Genomic DNA, 24,835 nt, shown 5'->3' on the forward strand with positions numbered 1-24,835 from the left:
GATAATAATTTGCAAGTTACCATAAAAGGTTTGGTTTCATGTGCACAATATTTGAGTTTTCTTGCAAATTGAAAATAAATTTGTGAGTATGAAAGCTTTTTATCCCGAAATTATTTTTTAAAAAAACTTCTCATGTATTTGTTTTTGTACATGCAATTGTTTTTACCGAATTAAATGAAATAGGTGGCAATGCATTATCGAAAAATTATATTAAAAAGGAATGAAAATTTGAGAAAATATAAGTATTTATATCAAATGATTTTTCAATGCATATGTGCAAAATATAGTGTTTAATAATCTCAAAACCATATTTATAAGACAGTTTGTATAGAATTTTCAGGCTAATGCCATGAAAATTCAAAAAGCTTTCAACATTACAGTGCAGAGAATTTGCTCATTAATACCAGTTAAATAATCTTTTTCCATGAATTGATATTTTCTTAATTTCAAGTCTAATAGCTGTACCGTATTGTATATATATGTTAGAAATTTGCTAAATAGAAGATTAGAATTAAATTATAATGCATAATTAACATTCCATTAAACAATGCATCATCAATAATATTAAATTTTATCACTTTATTCCAATTATTTCCACTATCAATAGAAATGTAACATTGTGCAACTCTGCATAAATTATGTAATTAAACGTCTCTGTATATTTCTAAAAAGCACGCTAGAAAGTCAAAATTACAGTACTTCACTGATTCTCAAAGAATTATTAGAACGACTTAAATTATTGGTTGTTCACTTCTTGCTCTCTCTCATCAGAATAAAATGAATTAAAAAAGTTTTATTCTAATGTTTTGTTGTTCCATTGATGCGTTAAACACTAGAATGAAACGAGTCCTTTTCATTCTGAGACAGCAGCTGCTACTTTACAAGGAAAGCCATTTTCGCAATGTTTCTGTGAGAATTGCGAGTAATTATTGCAACAAAAAAAAATTAATAAATAAATGGTGCACTTTTCCCGCGATGTGGGGTATTATGGTCTAAATAGAGTACAATATTGAAATTCATCTCACACGTGCTCATTGGAATTCTTTTTAAAAATAATAATTTCCACTTCAGAAAGTGATGCGTCTACATAATAAGCCAAACATAAAAGTTCCCAAATGCTTTTAGTTTTCTGTAGTGTTTATCAATTTAGATATTGCAACAGTTTCTAATATCTCGGTACGTATCAGGAATAACATAATGGAATTCGTTGCTACTAATTAATTGCTACTGCTACATTAGCACAATTTAAATTACTGCTTAATTTAGAAATAATCAGACATAATCAGCAGAATTTTTACCTGTAATTTTCATAATTGAACATAATTATTTAAGGATTTTGTGAAAAATCTCTCTTTATTTAGTGCAACTAAAGTGTATTTAGTGCAACTTTTTAAAGTGCAACTAAAGTGTATTTAGTGCAACTTTTTAAAGTGCAACTAAAATTTAGCTCGCTTTCATGCCAATGTATTTCTTAATCATTGCTTTATACAAAACATTTTTTTAATATAAATTGCCTTATTATCAAACTTTCGAAATTACAGGTGGGAAAAAGTGCGCTATGAGGTGCTCGTTCGCTGCTAAAAATCATTTGTTACAAGTGCTCATAATTAATCGAATTTCAAATTATTTTTTTAAAATTTTAATATAATAATTTGATACTTCTTTGTAACATATTCTGAAATTTCTCACTGCTTGGTTAAAAATACTACATATTTAAGAAAAAAACACTCGGAAAATTTGGGAATTCTTTTAAATATACCTCCATGTCTATCTGAATTTAAATTCTGTTCTAACAAAAATACATGTAAAAATTTTAAGCAGCAAAAGAAAAAAATCAATAACATAATTTTAGATTATATGTTTAGAATTATGGTAATTCGTCTCGGAAAGATTAATGTGTTAAAACTTAATTCTGAGGTTTAAGATTAACATGCATTGTATTGAAATTGCCTTAACCTACTTAAAAGATTAAAAAAAGTTCGAAAGTGTTTCTTTTAACGCGCATCAAATTGTATATTTTTAACTTGCTTATTCCATTAATCAATATTTTTGTTGAATTTTAGTTATCGATTCTAGAAGTTAATGAAAATTATAAATTCCATCCTTCCTCAATTCCTTCCCTCTCAAAGAAATTCCATCTTTTTTTTATTTAACTGAACATTTGTTTATTCAGTACAAAGATCTCTGAACTTCGTTTAAAAAAATTGGAATTTACAATAAAATCTCGATCTTTTAAAAAATATGAAGATTTGAATTTATCTCTGAAAAAAAATTATTATTCTCTGTTATAACTAGATGATAGTTTTCAGGAAAACTGTACATAAAAATAAATTAGACAAGTAAAGAGAATAAAAACGAAACAAGTGGCTTTTAATTTTTCTACACTTTACAATTTAGGAAAATAAAACGAATTTTCTACTCTAAGAAAAAAAAAATCCTGAAAACTATTACTCTTCTCGATGAAATTTATGCTCGGGCATTTACCGTTTTATTATATTAAACTACAATTATATTTTTTGAAAAGAATATTTCCAAGGGGTCTATGACATCCTAGAAAGCAAACTCCTGCACAAATTAATAATTTTACATGCCGATTATTACGCATAGAATTAATGTAATTTGCTGTTATCTTAAATTTTTATCTTATTCTTAAGATTCAATTTCGTAATTTTCATCTTAAATTTTTTTTGTAAAATATATCGACTATTTTAAAGAATTACAATTCAGTTTTTATACGCAAAATGGTTATTATCGATGATTTCAATCTTTGTCAAAAATTTAAAGAATATAAAATTGAAGCTTAATTGCATTACTTGGCACAATGAACGCTGATTTTCTAGTTTGAAGCGAAAATTTCTTAATTAGATTTCTTCTCTTGTGTATTTAAAAATTTCTGAAACAGTTTTGAAACTGCTGAAATGAAACAGATTTCAAGCATTTTACATACATTATTAATATTTGATTTACATATATTATTAATATTGATATATCATATTTGATTGTCCAGATACTCGTTTTCAGAAAATAAAAATTCAAATAACAATGAACTAAATGTTCGATGGGAAATAAAAAACTCCTTATCCTTAAATATATCCTTAATATTAAAATATATCCTTAATATCAAGAAAAATCTTTCAAAACAAAATAATATGATATAATTTGGATGTTACTGTTATTGTGAATATTAAATTAATAGTATTGAAGAATTTTTTAATAACTATTAATTTTCATTTTAATTTTTATAAATAATATTTCTTTAGAAAGCGAAATTTGTATGTAGCGAAGATACTTTTGTAAAAGAAAGCTGTTTTCTGTGATGATGTTATTCTTATGTCACACTTCAAAGGCAAAATGGCGTTATAAATAGCTTGTTTCAGAACAATTTTCATAAAAATTTTCTTTCCGATTATTTTTAAATCTTGAACTTATAAAGGCACAAGACAAAAATTTGTGTACAATTAAAAACAAAAACATCATTAAAAAATACACACTCCCAGTTTATAAAATAAGAGATAACTAATTTTGCTATTAACGTATAGATTATATTGAAAGTTATTTGACTAACTCGCCTTTTGATAAAGAGTAAATGCTTTTATTTTTTAAAGTTATTCTGCAACATTATGCCAAAATCTCTTTTATAGACTGCCGCTGGAGTGATACGGAAATTTGTAGAGATAATGCCAAATTGGGTCTCAGTCTTGTCATCTGTCCGAGGTTCCAAATTGGGATATCCTTTTCTAAATAGACCCTATGCTTCTTCTAAAGAGATATTAAAGAAACTAATTTAAATTCTGTTAATAAAAACTAATTAAAGATTAAATAAAAAGTATTGTCTTTAAAACAAAAAAGAAACACTTCATTGCATTCACAAATAAATTAATTATTATATTTTTACATAAGGAGATCATTTTAATCGAATAATAACATTTTTTTGTTTTGTTTTCGTAAAATCATTCTCAAGTCAACTGAAGGCAGCGAAAAATGTATTCAATACCAATGGAATTATTTCAATCACTTATAAAAAATGATAAGACAAAATTTCTTTTTATACAAAAAAAAATGTTGCATTATATTTTTAATTTAGCATACATATGTTTTTAGTATTTATATATTTAAAATTAAAAAAAATTGAATTAAATTTTTAATTCAGCTTAGAAATTTATTTTTAATTTAATATTTTGAAAACAAAATTAACTTCATTATTTAATTTTGTAATTAATTATGTTAAGTGCGAATATTTCTAAAGAATGTACGCGATTAAAAGCTGGGAAAAAATGTATGGAAAATATAATTTGTATTCATAAATTCAAACTAATTTTAGACACTTTTTTATTTTCCCCGAAGAAAAAATGAAATTATAAACCAACGTCTCAGTTAATAACTTTGTTATATTTTTGTTTTCTTATAAAGTATTAAAAAAACTAAAATTTTATAAAGTAATGAATGATAATTAATAAAAAAAATTAGAAAATAATGCAAATATAACAATATTTATTCATTAGCCAAGAAAAATTCTAACATTTTCTCCAACTTCAGAATTTTCATTTTAATGAGCAGTATAAATTTCATTGTAAAAGAAGGCTAAGTAATCTCCTAACTATGAATATTTCTTATCATTTGTTATTTTTATTAGAATAATTTTCTTATGCCGATACAATAGCTTTCGGGATAAATGAATGATATAAGTTTTTAAATCAATATATATTCTAATGCATTAAAAACAAAAAACAAAACTTTTAATTTAATCCTCGGATTATTTTTTTGACATTTTATAAAGTAAAAGAATAGACTAAACATATTTTCCGCACTCTCCTTATTGCGTAGAATAGATAAACATAAAGATTGGCGAGTCAAAATTTCGTGGAATAAAATGCGTTATTATTAATTGAGTCGCAAGCCTTTGTTTATATTTAAACATTTTAAAGATGCTTTGATGCAACCAAAGACAAAATAGTCTATGTTAATAATCAGGAGGTAACATCGTGTTTCAAAGAATTGTTCTCTTGAAACCTCTAACGCAAAGGGTAAGTAACAAAAATATACATAGCACGGATGAAACCTGGGATTCAAAGGATACGCAGGGATATTTCCCAACAGATATTAAATAAAACTTTATTTTGTAGAATCAGTATAGGAACGTATGTAAATTGTCTGGTTTTTGACATAGCCTGGTTCTTAATTTAAATTCTTCATTAGTCACGATCAGATAAGGGTTAACCAAAATATAACATTGTAATAGTAGCAGTTTTATTGATGAATCGGGCATTCAATGCCTGAAAAAAACGTTACTGATCTTTCAAATATGACTATAGATTCACATGTTCAAGTTGATTACTTTTACATTTTTTGTAACATTTACGAATTATTAAAATGAGGCAACAAATAAAAAAGACTCTTCACAATTTTCTTACATAACCGATACAATTATCGATTATAGATAGCATAGTTTAAACGATGGAGCTTTGAATAACTTGCTATTTAATTACATTTTAATATGAAAAATTGCGTGTTGTGCTAATATCTTTACAGTGATCTTCGAATGATTTCAGTAAGATATACTCTTTTCTCCTAAGAACATCACTGAAAGAAATCGATTCAATATAATATCAAATTAGTCTTCAAATGCGTTTCATTACTAGTAAATGATAACGAGATATTAGAGCGTAAAATAACGTTGTGATTAACGATCTTAATTAGCATAATCGTATCATTGATGGTATATCAAAATATCGTTATATAGAAAAAGAGAAGAAAAACTTACAGGTTTTTAGGATCATAGTTGGAATCTCTAACATTTTGTGGCATTCAACAATCGCATATCATAAACAAATAAAAATAAATACTAGTCACCACTACTTATTTTAACATTTGATACATTCGACATCATTTGAAAAATTTTGGCATAGGATATTTTTTTATATCAATTGCAATATATATTATGTGGCTGTGATTTTTAAGTGAAATGATATCATCGAAGAATCTTGCATCGAATAAAATGTCAGCAAATATTCAATATCTGTTCGAAACTGTATTCTCTTTCTGTCGTATCAAGTTATAAAAAAATATTTTTCAAAATCTTATTTCACAGTTAAGAATTATTAATTCATTTCAGCGGCGATATTTCCTTTAGAACTATCTCTCTTCGAATGGAAGTTTTTTTTAAAAATTGCACAAGACTTTATAAAATTGAACTCAGCTTAAGAAAAGATTCTGTTCAAAAAGCGTTACAGTTGAGTTCGAAAAACATTATTCAGAGGGCATTAAAACATCAAATAATTAAAACTTTAGATTTAAATATTCTTTCAATTTACTAACTACATTATACTTGCTTTTTGGCACCTTTGAAGAAAATCTTGACACATAGGTACAAAATGTGAAAACTTAAAATTATCTGAATTAATTTCAGATTTCTAAAGTTTGCAACTTACAAAATTTAATTCTTTTATTTTTGCCAAAGAAATACAATAAGTTTTAAAAGTTGCAAAAACTTTTAAAAACTATATTTATAATTAATAAATACAAAATCTCTAAAAGTAAATTCGATTCAAAATTATTTACAATTCAAATAGTCGCACTGAGTTAAATTTTTTTAGATAGATGTGTTTTAAAGACGGAAAGAAATTCTATTTTAAGCTTAATAGATTAGAATATAAGTGAACCGAATAAAACAAAAAAAATTATAGCTTCGCAGAAGAAAAAAATTTTTTTCCTTGGTATAAAATTTGTTTCATTCGGCAAAGTGAAAAGAAGAGGAGTGGTACATTTCATGTTGACCAACTAAAAGATAACAGTTAAGGTAACTGTTACTTTTCTTTGAATATATGTAAAAGTATAACGTTTCCCCGTTTCCTTCACATGGTAATTGTCATTCCGACCAGATGTTACATCACCTATTTTCCCACACATAGTTAAGTGCCTACAGATGTGGATTCTTTTCATTAGGACAGTCATCGTGTCTGGGCATTTGTTGTATCCAAATAAAGGGCTACAGACTTGTGTCTCGTCGTTTCAAATAGACCCATCAGGTCTTGAAACGTAAAAACATCCTCTTCAAATCTTCAAGAAACGATCAATCACCTGCAACCATTGTCATTAAGTGTCGAACTCAAGTGGACTTCAGCCGGCGTGTTCGGAAGGGGTCAGCTGCAAAGATGAGTCATTAATAGACTTTCCTGGTCGACTGCAGACCATCCAGGAAGCATTGCTGAGCAGCTATTGGGTAATAAGGAATTCAATTTCGCCAATGAGAAAATCAGAAGCGGGATCTGATGGAACTAAAATGTGGTATTCTTTGTTTGGAGAGCAATGAGGAGCGTTGAAAAGGAATTCAAAGAGATGTCGGTGTTTAAAGAAGTTGTTCCTGATTTTTTTGAGAAATTCCGAGTGATTCGGGTTTTTGTGTTAGAATTCAACCAATAAAGATCGAGGGATTTATGGAGCGGCCGCTAGAGTAGCCGTTTTCAGCTGACAACCTGTCAGAGTTTTTTGATGATGATTTATTCTTCGCTTTGATCGAGGAATTATTTCATGATTAAACTTTCAACTGTTATGTGAATTTTCTAAATAATATCAACTTAGATAAGAACAGGTTTTTTTTTTGTACATATATAAGGCTATAAATAAAAGAAATTTTGTTACATTACTGTCTTATTTAATCATTCTGGATCAAGATATTACAAAAGATGTATTTATAATCATTAGTGTAAATGGCTGCCAATATCTTCTACTATTGGCAAAGTATTTTACTATGAGGGCCTTGGGTTTGATTTGGAAATAGAACTTGAATAATAATCTTGGAGTCCAGAATCCACTTATCTCAAACGTCTCATTGCAAATGAAATCTGACATCTCTTACACAAACAAATATAATGTCATAAATTAATTCTCAAATTCTGCGTTTGTTTCATTCACTCTTTTCTAAAACATAGGATGTCAATAAAACAGATCGAGCCGATGAATATTTCTAAAACACAGAAAAGGCATGTTAAAAAATCGTGAGCATTTTTTCATTTGAATGACAAATATTTATAAATGAAAACTGTAGTAATTTCATTGAGCTTTGTCTTGAATTTTTAATCGCATCTTGAATTAATTTTCAGATCCTGATTACTTCCGGATTATTTACATCAGGATAGACATGATAAGAATTGGAATTTATTCAGCAAGAACATATGTAAAAATATTTAAAACTGACGATTCCTATATTCAGTTCTCTGCGCTCTTGAAAGGCATAGTGGTGTGCGCTAATTTTACATGGAAAAGACATGAAAAATCTGATCAATTAAACCGATCATTGACTGCAGATGGTTACATTCAACTACTCGGAGACCTCTTGCAGCTAGCTATTCATGGGCTTCATATACGCAAAAGAAGGTGGAATTATGGAGCCATTGGGGTAAATTATTTGCAATTGATTTAAAAAAAACATTTTGGACGATTCGATTTGGCCATCCAGATTGCCCGACATAAATCCCATCAACATAATCGAAAAGTGAACAAAATCCTGCACCGACATTATTTTCACAATTATAAAAGTCTAAGAGGTTCAATATTTCTGCAGGAGACATTCAATGAGTTAATGAGTCCACGCCACTTCGAATTTCTGCACTTCGTCTGGCAAAAGGAGGTCCGATACGTGATAAGGAAGTATCCTATGACTTTTGTGGCCTCAGTGTAAATTAATCTTTCAGCGATGAGCCCGTTCTATATTGACATGAAAAGCCGTGCACATTTCTGAGATAAATTATTTTAAAACATAAATTTTTATTAGATTAATTATTAAAATTACGCTATAATGGATGAATAAGTATAATTACTTTAAACAAGTTTCATTTTACAAAAGAAGGGAAACAGTATAACTATAAAACTCAGAAAAGATATGAAATGACCTAGAAATTAGAACTAACTTGAATATTAAATGAAAAAATAACTTGAAATAAAATTAAAATAACTTGGAAATGAAATTGAAATAACTTGGAAATGAAATTGAAATAACTTGGAAATGAAATTAAAATAACTTGGAAATTAAATGAAATTGCTAATACACAAAATCCATAATACTAAACTGTAGGATCAATAGGAAAATGCAACAATTGGAATTTAGATATAAAAATCCAAAGGAAACGGTTTCATATTTACTTCATTACACCATCGCCGTCCGAGAAGATGAATGCTCCAAACATAATTTTTTGGAAAAACTCATAGCTATACCGTGTGTCCTTAGTGTGCTTATCTTTTTAGCATGTGTGTATAATTTTTACCTGATGACTATTCACTTCTTCAAAACCAATTTATGTTTTTCTTTTTCAACACTTTCAGTTTTTAACTCGCTTTGTAAAGAGATTGGCACTCCTCGTTCAATGTATTCTTTCATAAGAGAGTTTGCCAATTGTTTCAGGTATTTTCTTCTCAGTAGCTTTACTTTACTGTTAGTCGAATGAATAATGTACTTGGTGTCTGCAGTTGTCTTGTTTTTTAAACAACAAGCAAAACATATATGACAAAACGTAAACAAATGGTCGCGCGTATCTCTGAAATTCAAATAATTCTATTAACGTCTCTAATTCATCTAATTCCGTACGTTCTTAAAAATTAATTATAAGAATAGTTAAAGACATGCTTTCATAGCACCTTTGTTAAATAGATCTAAAATGAAATTCGTCTCCAGTGTATCTCTCATTTAGTAGAAGTTAAAGATAAATTCTTTTACCTTGGAAAAATATATTACACGATTTTTCATCTCTAGGAAGATATTGTCTTGACTAAGTATTTTTTATTTGCATAATTCTTCTGAAACAACCATCTTTTGGTCAACTTGCTTTCAATCCATTTGGTTTTTATTGAATCCCAGAGAATAATTAAGTTGGAAACAAAACTATCAGAAGGACTACTGTAAAATATGAGCTTACATCAGCAATTTGTTCGCTTTTTAATAGTTCATCAAGAGAATCCACAACTCTTATTCTAGTGTTGTAATTTAATACATATCTGGGTTTTTACATGACTTTTTACTGACTGACTTATCAAGATACATTGTGTTCTGAAGAGTGACATTCTTGTCCTTTTTTGAAATGCAATCGACAGCTGTTTTATCATTTCTAAATTAAAGTCTTGAGTTAAGCGTTTTTTTGTTTGTCATTTGATCTAGAAGTGCTGGTTAATTTTTATGATAGCATGAAGCTTAATAATACGTCATTTTAATAGAAATTGACTAAATTTTTAGGAAGATATTACACGTTCCATTGCATCATCAAAAATATAGATTTAAATTGCTTGCCGGTCGCTCTATTTGATTTTTTTTTAATTCAGTTTTTTCTCAGTCCATACATGTGTATATTAAGGACGAATGCTTTTTTACGGTTTTTTATTTGAATATTTAGATAATTTAATTTATATATAAATTATCTAATTTTTCGTCTATTATAGCGTTTCGGTATTGACAAAAAATGTTTCACCAAACTTCTAGCCATTTTCCCCAAACTTTGCCAACTAAGGAAAGTATCTGCACGACTTCTTTGTAGATGGATTCTGTTATTGTGAAAGCGAATCATTTTCAGATATTTATTTTTACCCTTTCTAATTTAATATAACTCTAATTTTGATATTTTTTTCACATATTAAAAATTAATTTTTAATAATAAATATGCATACAAAATGAGCAAATTATATTTGATATAATAAAAAATGATATGTCTTAAAATTCATAGCAAAAGGAGTTAAGGTCAATAACTATATTATTTTTTAAGATTTAAATATCAAAAGTTCAAAATTTTAGAAGATCAAAATTTTCTTCGCTTATAATTTCGAGACGAATAAACCTAGATGAATTAAATTGAGCTTCCGGGAAGGACTTTTTATGTAGTTTTGAAATTTGATGAAATTCCTGTTTGATATTTTAAAGTTCATTCTTATTTCAATATATAGATGGCTCCTTATGAAATTTTTTATTCAAAATTTTATAGAAATACATTAATTTATTTGGAACGACACCTTTTTTATGATTGTAATTGGAAATTATAATATCGTTTGCAATATATATTAATTGTTAGTGCATCTTAAAAATCTTTCTTTCCTCATTTTGGCTCATCGCATCACCTCTTATGCTTTTAAAAGTAAAATTTGTCAAAAGAAATTATTATATTATTTTCTGATATATACCTTTAATTTATAATTCATCATTTTGAACATTAAAGAACCGTACAATTATTTTTTCTCAGATTCATTACCAGATGGTGCAACACGTACGCGATAGAAAATTAATTACAATTAATCGATCGACTAGCAATTAATAATTAAAACTATGAAAACTGTGTACTGTCATCAAGAAGAAGAAAAATTTCGGAAGTCTAGAACAGGGGGAAATGAAAAACTTACAACAAAATATCCTATTCATAGATCAAGTTAAATAAATCAAGCTAAGAAAATCAAGTTAAATCAATGTGTGCAAATATATTAACAGACTTATATGGGAAAAAAAATAAGGTGAATGAACAAGCGAAAGAATTCTTACAAATCTACAGTATTGAAGAATATTTTGTTGATTGATTTAATTTGTTATTTACTGTAAGTATTTTTAATTATTTATAATTTTAATAAATTGTAACTTATTTTTCCAAAATAAACAAGAAAAAGAAGAAATGTGTTTAATATCTGCTGTTCACAATCGGTTAATGACATTTATATAACATCGACTCAATAACGCATTTACAATGCTTTCATTGGTATCTAAGCATTGCAAGTGCATTTTAAAATCTAATACTGTGGTAAACAAAACAAAAATTTACATCTAAATTTGAAATAGTATGTTTTTACATCAAATACCATCACACAGTCTAAAATTTTTTTAAGAATTATATTCACAATTTTAATTTTCCTTTGTGATCAAAGTTAAGTAATGAATTTGATAAAATCCTCATTTAAAGCATTCAAGAATGAAATATTTAGATGTAATATTGTCAGATATAAGCATTAAGAATAAATTCAATTGAAAAGCACCATTCATGTTTTATCATTAAACGAGAGATCGTATACTAATTAAGAAATTTCCGAGTGCCCAGTTTTTCTTTCTTCTGTTGTCTCAGGAGGATTAAGTTTGTAATAAATCTTCTCCAATAGATAAATTTCTGTAATAATGTCTTTTTAGACAAGAAGTAAATGCAAACGAATGATTAGTGCTTTGTAGGGGTTTATAATGTAATCTACTTTTTTTTTTGTAATATTAATGGTTTGGGATGAAAAATTTAAATCGAATAATTATGTTGTTATAAATCTAGCTTTTGTCCTTTCAGGATAAGATATATCCTAACTTATTTAATTTCGTTTCAAAAAATCATTGTACGTCGATTTTTAATTTTTTAAAACTAGGAAGTGTTTCTAAAATATTAAAAAGTACTAATAAAACAATCTGTATTTTTCCTTGACCTTTTACAATAAAACTTTGTAAAATTGATAAAATGTTAAGTATACTTCAAACATAAGGTATAAAAATCCAGTATCTTTACTAACATTTCGTCAACTGTAATTTCAGCACAAACGTATGAACTGAAAATAAACTGTTCTTGAACATTTCTTGTCTTTTGATATATCGATAGCAGGAAAAAAAAACAAGCATTATAAAATTTATATGAAAATTATTAAAAATATTACTTTTTATTTGAATATTTTCTGACAGAATTCATTCATTTTATATATCTATCAATCCTCCAAAACTCAAACACATATATCTATCAATCTTCCCATTTTTTTTGAGATGACATATGAAAATATTCCAAAAACTCAAGCCATAGATTCTTTATGCATTCAATTCCAGCATATTGCATTTTTCCTAATAAATACTTTTGAACATCTGCTGGTGATCCTAATTTTTGCATCAGTTTAAATCATAAACGAAGAATTTCAATGCCATATAAATTGAGTACTGCATTATAGTATTTTTCTAAAGAATTGTGCACCGAACGAACTTTTTTTTGTTTCTTGACCCATATTGGACCGCTGTCGTATTTATAAGACAGTTCAATTAAATATGAATAATATAAAAGAAACAACTAAAATCTACATAAAATTTTCGTACATAGACTAAATTTAATAAATTATTGTGAAAAAAATGGAATTTAAAAAATAATTAACTAAAATAAATTGCTTCACCCCTAAAGATTTAACCCTTTAAATAATATTTTTATCATAAACGAATTATTATTTTTACTAGACAAACATGTATAGTTTTTTTAGTAGACCTACTATATTATTCAAGACATTAAATTATACATGAAAAAAATAAATATTACAGACATTTGACATGCGTTTTCCAGCTGTCCTATAAATAGAACAACCCACATTTTTTTTCAAATCGGCCATACTTCCATATCACATTCCTTGAATTCAGGGAACGATGCATTATTTTATCTTTTAATGCTAGGAGACAGGGAGCAATAAAAAGTTGAAATGTTTTTTGGTATCAGTCCGCCTTTTTCAAACAAGTTATTTTATGTATGCTATTGCACAGATGCCTGTGAAACTTTTTTTTGTGTGTTTTCTTGTCTTTCTGTTAGATCAGTTGCTGCTTTATTTTGTAGTTGCGAGTTTTTCTGACCATTTTTGTAGTTGTAAAATAGCCAAGACATTTTTAGAGCGGTGGAAGATCTCGAATTTTTATCTGATGATCATGACATGATAATTATCCGGCCGGAACCAGATGCGGTCAATGGTGAAGAAGAACGAGACGATTCTTTCACGAATTGAAATATAGTTGAAACATGTGGTGACCCTGAAATTCGAGGCACTGCTGGAACTATAGAGGTTTTGTCAAATATCTGTGAAGAAACAAAATTTGATACAAAACAAACTAAATGAAAAAAAAATGTGTACCAATATTTTCACTTTCACCATGCTCTTTTTCTTCCCAAGATCATCAACATATTGAAGATAAGAATATTAAGGAGCTATTATAGCTCAGGTTGAGCTATTTCACATGGTGGCTAATGATATGATATCGCATACAGTTACAGAGAATAATTCTATGCAGTACAGAAGAAAGTTCATTCTTAAATTTTATATTGCACTGCAACAATTTGAAATATTTTCAGAAAATCTAGCAATTGATGGAAAAATGATACGCTATTTTGGTAAGATGTACATGAAAAATAAACCTACGAAATTTGGATACAAGTTATGGATGTTGACATCTTATAATGGATATCTCCTCCTTATTATTTCTAATGAAGCTTCTCAAGAAAAGTTTATGGAGCCACTTTCTCGACGCTTTGTGGAATTTTTCCCTCAATTGTTAAAAATCCTAAGCTTAACAGGATTTATATGGATACAATTTTTACTTCACATGGATAACATTAAAATATTAATATTTAAATTTAGTTATTAATTTAAATATTAATATAAAATATTAATATTTTTCAGGTCAGTAACAATAAGTTGATTTCGCAAATCAGTTCTGATAATCCACATTAGACAAAGAGGCATGGTGCAGAATAATAAAGAACTTCGTCTGTAAGCATAGACTAATAAAAAACATAGTCAAAGACGATGTCAATTAAAATATTGCTAGAAAAAACACATTACAATTTGAAAAATGCGCAATTTCGGACTATGTAGAGATTGTTTTTTTTTTTTGGATTTTCAAAGCCAAATTTGGTGAGCCAAAATTTTAATTTTTAGCAGTGCATTGGATCGTAGTCTTATTTATAGTACAGCCTGTATTCTAAAAAAATATTTGAAGATATTTAAAATTTTGGTTTTATATATATTAGTCTTTTACGTTGATAATGTCCCTAAAAAATATACACTTTTCCTATGTTTGTTTTTAACAGTAGTCCAATATGGGTCAAAGTTCATTTCATAAATTTTAATTAGCATTTTTTGTAAATTAATGCTGTACTATCTTCTTCCTTAATCTTTTACTAAAAAAATTCCTATTTCACTTAATTCGCTGTAAAAATTAATGTTAATTTAAACAATAATTGTAAAAATTAATGTTAATTTTTCCCAGGTGTGATGAAACATATTTTTTGTTTAATATTTTGTAATACAGAAAGTGAAAATTTTCGATTTAAGATGCAAACAATAATTTTTAAAAATTTAGAAATTTAAGTAAAAATTTAAAATATTTATACAGTAAATATTTAAAATATTTATACTGTAAATATTTAAAATATTTATACTGTAAAAATTTAAAATATTTAAAATGTTGATGTCCATTAACGTAATTCCATGCCAAGTAATAGGCAATTAAATTAAGAAATGATTTTGGTAGCTTTGTGTGTATGTTGCAAGACATATTGTGCAATGTAAAATGTTTTTTATACCTATATACTTGTAACCATTATAGTTGGAGAATTTACGAGACAGTATTCTATAAAGCAACAGAAATGCATGTACTCTTAAATGGGTTTTCCCTTTCGAGCAAATGCAAATACAAAATGCACGGTGTTTTATGCAATGCCTTTTCTGGCAACGACAACTTTTGTATTTTTGTTTATAAAAACTTAAGGATTTTTATTTCAGGTTAAAAAACAGAAGAAATTATTTCTTAATAAGTCATTGAAATATGTATACGAACAGAATTATCAAATTATCCTACAAAATTAATGAATACTTTTAATTAAAAATAAAACTTTTCGATTAAAACTGTCTTTGGAGATCAATTTGTTCGCCTGTAATTCTGATTTTTTTAGCCATTAAATTATTAATACTAAATGTTTTTATTAAAATTTCCTTTTGTTACTTATTAAGGCTGAAACCAGTTTGCAAAAAAAAGTTGCTCGGGCATATATATATATATATATATATATATATATATATATATATATATATATATATATATATATATTGGGAAAGCATAATTATTTACAAGCAGAGACACGGACAAGACGTCCGCCGCAGCGCAGTACAAAAGCCAGAGTGGGGAAAAAGGGCCGAAATAAATTATCCCTCGCCTTGTATAACCTTAGATTTTGATAGGGAAAATATTTCTTCTCAATGCTAATATATTATTAAGAGTCTGATAGGGATTTCTGACACATGTCAATCACATGTAAGGGAAACACAGGGATCTTTTAAGAAAGAATGTGCTTACTGGACATTTTTACCCCTTCACGCCGAGCGTGTGAAAATATCGGCGTTTAGCTGACTAAGCAATTTCATAAAGCTTCCCTTGAATTAATTAAGCAGAGAAAGTGGAATTGTATCACGAAATAAGAGAATATTTTTAGAATGAAGTTACTATGAGCTAAATTAAGATAAAATCTTAGAAATTAATTAAATTGAAATTAAGAGTTTAAAATATCATTACATATATATATATATATATATATATATATAATATAATATATTACCGTTAAAGTACATAATTGAATTATTTCACAGAATTCTAGATGTTATTTTATGAAATAACATCATATTTTTGGAAATAATGGATTTGATGCTTTAAAGATGCATACCGTAGTTTTAACCTAACTACGCTCGAGCCTAATTTCGCCCTGTTGGACAGCAGAATTTAATTTCTTTTCATTTTCCCCCTCAGACTGAATGATGTTTTTAGTTGCACTACGAAGCATTTTCAAAACATTTTAATAATATTTTGCTAATTTACTAATTAGTTAGGCCAAGTGTAAAATTAAGTGCATCTATAAAATGAATTTTTCGTGCAATGGCTTGTTTCCGTTCGGCAATAAGTAATAAGACCGATTTCTGTGCTAGTATTTACATACATAAGAGGGGGAGAGAGAAATTCTAGCGTGTTCGCCTTAGTTCACTGCCATATATATCTCTACAAGTTTAGTAAAAGCTTCTTATTTTTAATACATTTGCATGCTTTTCTCAAACACAAATAAAAAATAAAATTTCAAATGCTATCAGTGAGAGCAAACTTGCACATTAAAATAAGTCTTTATACATTGATATTAATGGCAAATACTTGTCTCAAGGTAGAGAATATCCTCAATTTCCAAAAACAAAATTACCTTCGCACATGCTAATAATATACAATATTCGAAATACGTTCTATAAATTATTTCAAAATGTTCCTGTTCATTAGAATTGTTTGATACAAATCGCCTTCATTTGCATTTCTTTTCCTTCTAGAAGAATTTGCTACATTTTGTTACTTCCATCATTTGCGTTCTCTTTTTACACGTATTACATATAAATTGAATAGCTCTTATTATCGCACTTTCCACGCGTCTCCAATGATGCTTCCCTCTCGGAAGTGCTTATTAATAATAAGCTTATCAATTATTAAAATAGAAATCAATTTCGATGCTTTCAGCTTATTACATGAAGTTTCGTTTAGTAAATTTAGGATTGAATAAATCAGATAGAATTTCATATTTGCAGCAATATTATATTTACTGTGACCTTGTTATTAATCTACGTTGAGATGAATATATCCATTCTATAAGTTATAAGCCTTTTATGGTTTAACAATAAGTTCTTCCTACTCTTCTTTTATTGTTACTCAACAGGCTTTCTGATTTGCATAATTTTCGCAATCTAAACACCAATTCGGGGGGAAATTTCTTTTATTTCTCTTTTTCATTTTAATTATTTTATATTCTCCCCTACACTAACATTATTTTCGTGTGCCATTGAACTACGCTTACCTCAGGTTGGAATGTTTGCACTTGTCCATTCGCTTACAGCGCCTGACAGAACCAAAGTTGACAAAAACATAAATTAACATCTGACAAAAATTGCACTGACAACTTTATACTGCAAGACAGTATTCAATACAAAACAAAGTATTCTCCGATATTTCAATGTTTCAAAAGAAAATGCTCATTTACCTATCTGTCCTCATTTGACAACAAAATTTTCCATTTCCCAGTATTCTTCCTAGCTGAATCTGAAGCAACGAATATGGATTTTCCAATATATTGATGTGGGTCATCACTCTCAAAAGGGTTGAATTTCCTAAAAAGAATGATGTGAAAAGGGAGAGAAGAGATGACGTGCTGTCGTGAACAGAATGTTAAAAATGATTAATGATTCTCCACTATGGCGAAGCATAATTTTTCAGTTTCCTGTGTATTTTTCGATGTTTCAACCTAAGTGACAGGATGTAAAGTCGGCGGACCGTAAATTTGAATGTGAAGTGATGCCTCAAGTGTTTATTTTTCGAAGAATAAGCAAACATTAACGATTTTCCCCATTTCCACGGTTTGCACCCTTTGAATGGAGAAAACCGTGCGGCGGAATGATAAAAATTGCAAAACAAAAAAAGCAAACAATTTAAATAAGGCAAAAACGAGTAATTAGTACATACAAATAGATTTTATAAAACAGCCAATGAATGATTTTCATAAAATGAATAAGTTAGTATTATTGCAGGGAAATCTATTCAGAAACTCTCGGAATTAATAATGAAGGCACACACAAAAGTCGCAGAAATGTAAACATGAATTTGTAAACTTTTAATTTTAATTAAGTTTTAAAATTTTTTTTGTCAAATGAATATTATTTATAAAAGTAAAATATGAAATTTTTCGTGTTATTTTTATTAGTAAAACAGGAAATGTATCTTTTGAAGAGCTAATTGTTAATGAAAGGCACTAACTGATTTTTTTTCTTTATAAAAGCTGAAATTAATTTTAAATGTAATATCAAAAATCATTGTTTTTATTTTATTTTTAAGCAATTTCAAGATTATTGAAAAAAATATTTGTGAAAAGAATTATTAAAACGAAATAATTTATTTCGCTACTTAAAAAAAAGCACCGCCCGTATAAATTTTTTAAGAAGTGGTCGCTTTTTTCGTATTAATTTTTTTTCACATCTGCTAAGAACATGAGACAGAATATTCGTATTAGATGTGAAAGAAAATGAAGGATATTCGCTACTGGCTACGAAACCGGCAATTTCTTCTTCCTCTTACAAAATGTAGAAAATTGATATATTTTTGGATGACTTCTTAATATTTTTGTAATCATTTAACACAATTTTTTTAAAAAAATAGAACATTTTTATTTGCTTATAGATATTTGCATCCCCAGAAATATAAAAAAGAAAAATTTTTCTGATAGCTATGAGAAATTGCACAATGATATCTTAATTAAAAAAAATGAAAAGATGATTATATTGCTAAATGTTAATTTATAAAGCATATTTAACTTGGCCAAACATTGATCATCAGTTTTAAGTTGGTATCAGTTTTTAAGCCAACAAATATTTATTTATGTTAAAGTTTTTTAAAAAAATGATAATTATTTACATTTGAAAAACTCATGATTTATACTGTTGAGACATTTTTTTGAAATTCTGTAAAGAGCCAATTAACAAAACTGAAAAGCAAATAAATATTTTTGTTCATCAAATCCTTTTTCTTAAGGAATGGATTTTCAACCAAATCATTGTTGATACCGCAATTGAATACATATTAAAACTTAACTAAAGAAATATTTTGTTGAGGGTAAGAAAATTATTCTCATTTTGCCTTGAAATAAACATTTTAGTTATGCTGTTAACAAAAAATATTTTTCTTTCTGGTATATTTTTGCTATTAGTCCGATGCTGATATAGCATTAGAATGTCAGTAAAATATATACAAAGATTATTTTCTTATAAATAACATATTACATAAGAAGAAAAAGTGAGATATCATAGAATTTCTAAGTTATAGATAACTTTACATCAAATGTTTTCCTGAATAGAAGTGTTGTAAAAATATTTTTAAAATATAAATAGATAATGCCTGATTCATTCACTTCATTATAAGTAACAGGAATATATTCAAACATCAAATTAATATCATATGTTTGGTTTAGAATGTTCATGAAGATTGCATAGAACAATTTAATAAACGCAAATGCAGTATCTTGTCAGCTATCGGAAGTTTAATTTACAGATTTTTAAATATTGACACAACACTTCTGTTAGTAAAGGCTTCTATCATATTCGTTTCTGTTCTGACAGAAATCTAGAGCGTACATAAAGCATTCCCTTCTGACAGCAGTCCGTGATGGACATGCCTTTTACAGTTCCTACTTGAACGATAACCTCGATCTTCTTGATCCATCTGCTTCCATTTGAACTTGAGAATATTGTGTATCTTTTGCATACTGCACATATTTACGGTGTATCATGATTTAAAATCATTTACTTGTAATATTGTTTTTTTCAACTTTTGAAGAGTTTTGGATTTAGTGTTTTATTTCTATCATAAATGGAAGAAACAGCAAACACCGACCTACAATTAGAGTATTCAGCTCTGATAGATGCTAACGTGATTACAATTCTCTTCATTCTATTAGACCTATTAATTCTCAATTCTCATAGCATAAATGACACTATATATCTGATGCATCAATATAAATAATAACATAACCTCAATATGGTTCTGATACTTCCCCAAAACAAAAGGAGGATCTAATTCTATCTAATTCGAATAGTGTGGAGTTGTGTCGACTCCTTCAGATCAACTATCTTAAAGCCGGCTGTTGCCATTGTATTGCCAGTAGCAAGCAAATGAAAGAACTCGAAGAAAAGCTTGCTGAAGCAGCAGGAAACAGAAGGTCCAAATAGTACTGTGTTACTCATACAATAGGAAGTGTGTACATTCATATTACAAGTGGCACCACCTCTGCTGAACAAATTTTGCGCTGTGAACAAATTTTGATCATTCCTTCCGAAAAAATTGCTGACTTTTGACTGAAAATTTTGATATTTTTATGAATAACTATGCCTTGAGATCGTAAAGAAAAATTTGCTAAAATATGGCTCGCCTACAATCCAAATCTTTAACTTCAAAACAAATTGAAAATGATCCTAGCTAAGATGAAGACTCTTGAAATTAACTTAAAGCTGCTAGACAACTAAAATCTAGTTTTTCAAAAAATTAGCAGTATCTCTTATAGCGCTGGGGATTTGTTCCACAATCACTTCATTCAGATCTCTCCTGAAACTGAAAATGTCAGATTGAGAATCCTCGGCTGAATAAAATGCATCGGTCTGCCGCCCCTTTTCATAAATCATACATTTGTTGAAAACCCCTTTCGTTGATTTAAATCATTGCGTTTATGATTTATGGATTTACATGCATACAAAAGTACAGACCGACAAACAATCAACCCTTTGATACATTTGGTTTGAAATATTATAAAAATCAATCATTTGGGTGCTAAATTTGTTTACAAATTTTAATTACTTAGCTTTTTGCTCTTTATATTATCGAGTTCACTTATACACGAGCAACCATCTAAACAAATTTCCTAAAAATAAATTTTGTTCAAACTTCATCAAAAGAAATCAACAAAATGTGTGTTCAATCCTTTACCAAACTTCATCTATCTAACTAAAAGAGTTTTTGAGTTGTTGTATTACAACGACAGAGTCATAATGCCAAAAATGTGTGTCTTGAACTCAGGCAGATCTCAAGCTTTGAGGTTTCCCAAAATATTGAGTTCGAATTTGACGAAGACAATAATTCCTCTATATTTCGCATACGAGAAAATAAAAAAAAATATTATTTAAATAGAAAATTTAATAAACCAACATTTAAAAACGCACAAATAAGTATAAAATAATTTCCCTTAATCATAACTTCATTACAATTCCATACAAATTCCTACCCCCTACAGATTTTCCAGAAAATTTCTGATTGTGAATGTTAAATCGATTGCATAATGTGACACACACAAGATTAATAAAGTAGGAAGAAGTTATTTAAATTTTAAAAAAAAATTAATCTACCACGTTTTTAAAATGCACTAAAAAGTATAAAATAATTTTTCCTAGAACCATACAAATTTATATCCCCATACAAAATAGCTTAAAAATTTGTTATTGCGAACTTTTAAAATTCATTCCTATCACGTAGTTTAATAAAATTTTAATAAAAATTTCGATTTATTTTGGACAACGATTGCAGTAACATTCACACTAAAAGCAATGAAATGCTTAATACCGCAAATAAAATATTTATAATCTAACCAATTTCATATTTTTTAAAGATTTCTCTTTACATCATAAAATATACACTCCATTTTAGAAAAAAAAAATTATTAAATTACTTCCAAACAACTGATCTGTTCCCCGTTAACTCCATCACACATATACGATTTTTTTTAAAAAAAATTATTAGTTGACATTTTAGAATTATGGAATATAAAATTGTTTATGGAACAAGAACAAATTTCATAAGTTCCTAATATTCTAATCCTTAGGAAAAGAACCTCGAAAAGCATTTCTGATCCTCAAATGTTGAAAACAAACAAAAGCTTATCATAAATGCATTATTAAAATTGTATTTCCAAAATAAGATATTCAAACTCTCATTTAGCATTTTCCGAGTTATTTGGAAATTCTAATATTCAACAAAAGACAATAAAGAGACGCAAATGTGGTTGTATGAACATCAAAACAACTCTTTTTCTAAGAAAGTATCCTTGGAGTACTTCCAGGCAGAATAATCCAGCTTCTCTTAAAAGATAACTAAATTATCTGCCATTTGCTCCAAGTTTCATTTTTTTAGTGCTTTGAAAATGTTATTTTAGTGTAATCCCTTCGGAATCGATTGTGTAATTGTACATATTTCAATATATGAAAAGGATTCGTCGTAGAATTTAACACTCTTATTTCATAGGAGGGAGTTTCTCCTCTTTGAGTTTTTAAAATGATCAAATGTTTTTTTTTTTTTCTATAAACACTTCGTGAATTGCGAACAGAGTTATGATTTGCATACTTTTCTTTTCTCTTTCGATTATAGTATTTTATTATTTATGAAAAGTGTCTGCAATTTTGTTATTATTATTTTTAACTTCTGAGTAGAACTAATTTTGTACAAAAAGATTATAGAATGTAATCACATATGATTTGAGTGAAACAATTCTGGTTTCTCTGCGGCGGCTTTCTGATCAACACAGTTCATAAATCTTTTGGGGTGGCAATGAAATGTTTTGCTGAGCCTGTCTTCTGAAGAAACCGCTCTACTAGATACAACTGTAACGTGAAAAATTCCTTTTTTAAAAGAATTGCTGCTACTAACATTTGATTTGCTTCTTCAGGAGAACTTATCCTCCATAAAAGCAACAGATGAAATCAGTACATATTTTTGCCACAGATCAAATTCTTTGTAAAATTCCTAGTGATAAAAGGCTAAAATTCAATTTTGAGAGGAAATTACGCTTCAAAAGTGACTTGTTTTATATGGCATATGTTGCCATTTAGCAGCAAAAAGTTTAGATATAGTTTCATCTCCTTTGCATGTGATAAATGGATATTTTCAAGTTAATTTGGTCCTTATAACTCGCAAATCGTAATGAATAGACCTTCCGTAAGCATTTTCTTACTTGCCAATATTTCACGCAGAAGATGTTCTGGGTTTGAATCGAATAGAACCTCTTAGAAGTAATGCTGCTGATTTTCTTTTCAAAACGTAAAACTGTGAACTGTCTATCAATGAATTTGATTTTCTTCTTAAAGGGTAAACCAATGAACCTGGTTTTCTTTTTTCTTCGACGAGTTAGATTTTTTTCATCAAAAGTAAAACAATGACATTGGTTTTTAATTTCAATGAATTTGATTTTCTTCTTTCAGTGGATTTCCTTTCCTTCTTCAAGTGTAAACTAAGGAACTTCTACTGATTCTACATATTTCATAGATAGCAGAAAATATGGCATCAAAATCATTCTATTCCTTTTACTGTTATTTGAGAGAACACTTTAAAATGGATATTTTCCTATTAAATAGATAAACTTAATTTGTCAGTTTTATACACATGTGAATTTCCAACTAAGGAAACTAAGTAATTGTCAAAGATTTCCTGGCTGAGGACAAAAGTCAGATATATTCTAAAAATGACTATTTATCTAGTTCACAAATAAATGACTTGTAAAAAATGCAAATACAAAACACTGAAAATACAAATCTGACGAGTTATAACGTATAAGAACAACATCTGCATTTTATCAAATAGAATTTGTGTCCTTTCTCTTAGTCCAGTATTTAATATACGATAGTATATTGTAGTAGTATACGATAGTATATTAAATAGTTTGTTGTGTTTTTGGGTTATTACTGCAGCATTCTATATAGATAGTCGATCCGGTTTTTTGGGTTTAATCGAAAATTTGCCATTGAATTGTAATTCTGCTAATAAATAATCGAGTAAATTTAACAACTCAGCTAGTTGTGATTTTCAGTTATGCTTTTTGTATAAGGTGAATAACTTGTGTGGAAACATTTGCTAGTTAATAACATTCCATCTAATTTAAATAAAAATTAGCTTTAAACAATTATGTTTCATCCTTAAAAAAAATTTGACAATTTTTTTTAAATATGAAATACGATGAACGATAACAATTTAAAGTTTAGTATGAATACTTAAGTATTTATCAATTAAAGAGAGTCATAAAGGGAATTTTTGAGCTCTAATAAGTATTTAAAGTAATAATAAAAAATAAATAGAAGTCTTCTTAAATTTGATTTTTTAGATTAGATCTAGATTTTTTGAATATCACGTACGGAATATCCATTTGAAGCAACATTGTCCGTGAATTACAAGAATTACAAGCGACAGGGAAAAGAGACTGACAAATTTCCTTCATTCAATTTGTTAGGCTTCGATCTATTGTATTCAGAGACGAGTAGCAAGACATATTGACATTTCTTTCGACTTATAGATTCTCTGTGGTCAAAATCTCGTCGGCATTTTTGCCTTTGACTTCATACGCTTCCATATTTGAGAAATAAAAAGTACACAATATAGTTTACTACACTAATATGATAAGCAGAAAAATAATTTGAGATATTATAATGAATTTGAATCCTATTATTATAAATTTTCAATCTACAATGCAGACTAGCGTTACCTAATTTAACATGCAATTACTTC

Source organism: Argiope bruennichi, chromosome 8 (genome assembly GCF_947563725.1).
Source record: "Argiope bruennichi chromosome 8, qqArgBrue1.1, whole genome shotgun sequence".
Classification (NCBI taxonomy): domain Eukaryota; kingdom Metazoa; phylum Arthropoda; class Arachnida; order Araneae; family Araneidae; genus Argiope; species Argiope bruennichi.